The sequence below is a fragment of the Schistocerca piceifrons genome, chromosome 2 (assembly GCF_021461385.2).
Source record: "Schistocerca piceifrons isolate TAMUIC-IGC-003096 chromosome 2, iqSchPice1.1, whole genome shotgun sequence".
Taxonomy (NCBI): domain Eukaryota; kingdom Metazoa; phylum Arthropoda; class Insecta; order Orthoptera; family Acrididae; genus Schistocerca; species Schistocerca piceifrons.
In genome coordinates, this window is record NC_060139.1 from 9029061 (window position 1) to 9030528 (window position 1468).

At 46.7% G+C, this 1468-nt stretch overlaps 1 pseudogene; it reads left to right on the top strand.

Moving 5' to 3' along the window:
• The first annotated feature begins 720 nt into the window (after positions 1 to 720).
• On the top strand, positions 721 to 838 carry LOC124778872 (annotated as a pseudogene).
• Positions 839 to 1468: the final 630 nt, after the last annotated feature.

Consider the following 1468-nt stretch of genomic DNA (forward strand, 5'->3'; position numbering starts at 1 on the left):
AACGTTCCAAAAGTTCAGGAGTCATAGCTGTGTGCGCCTTGTCCAGTGACTTAGCACGCTTTTGTTCACTGCCACGTCTCCGTAGGTATTCTGCAAGCTCCTATGAATATCTGCGATGCTCAGGTTTTCCGCCAAAAGGAACTGAATAGCAGCTCTCTGCTTGGAACGCTACTCCACTAAAGATGCCATTTTCAAGGCTACGTACAACGCCACCACCTGTCGGAACTTCATGGAACTACAGAGTCTACAGCGGGAATATTCCACCACGTTCCACGACAAATTACGCAATCTTTTCAACAGAAGCTGGCCGAGAAAAAAAAGTGTTGTATTACTTATTGAACTCCCCTCGTAAAATGCATTTAAAGTATTCACACATATCTGGACGTTAGCTGCCCGTCTGCAAAAGAATTTAATATCAAGTTACATCTCTGACAAATACATGTTTAGCTACAATACATGTTATATCAAAATGGGGTATTTCGGGACATTAATTAATTATTGTAACTCTGAAATGAACTATTACATACGTCTTTTATTATCCAGGGATTGTCAGATTGTGACCGAAATCGATTGTCACAACAAGAATAAGAGCAGCTGTGTACTGCTTCTGGCAGTTTCAATTCTTTAGTAGGCCTTGATCACTCCCAAACCAAATAATTTAGTCACATACACACTACTCACACTCTCTTACATACATTGTAGGTATTATATAGATACATTGGCAACGGCCTTGCCGCAGTGGCTACGCCGGTTCCCGTGAGATCACCGAAGTTAAGCGCTGTCGGGCGTGGTCGGCACTTGGATGGGTGACCATCCAGGCCGCCATGCGCTGTTGCCATTTTTCGGGGTGCACTCAGCCTCGTGATGGCAACTGAGGAGCTAATCGACCGAATAGTAGCGGCTTCGGTCAAGAATACCATCATAACGACCGGGAGAGTGGTGTGTTGTCCCCACGCCCCTCCTATCCGCATCCTCCCTGAGGATGACACGGTGGTAGGATAGTCCCGGTAGGCCACTCGTGGCCTGAAGGCGGAGTGCATATAGACACATTGATCAACAAAACCCTTGCAACCAGCTGCTTAATAGCATGTTGGTCTCCTTTGGAATGCAATAAAGCAGTGCGATATGTATTTCACAAGTCCTCAGTGGTTTTACTGTAGTATGTGGCAGCAGATGTCTGCGTACAGGCCACGAAATTCCCGTAAATTACTGGCCTGTATTTGGGTGTCCTACACCGCCCCATGTGTGCTCCATCCGTTGCAGATCTGGCGAATTTGGTGGCCAAGACATCAACCTGCACTCTCTGTCATGTATCTCAAACCACTGTAGGACTATTCTGCCTGTGTACCACACACAGTTATCCTGTGCCTTCGATTAGTACCCCAGTCCTCCACAGCATAATAATTCCTCCATTGATTCGCGTCCGCGATGCACTGCATGCTTCCACACGACCGACGAAGGAAGGGAA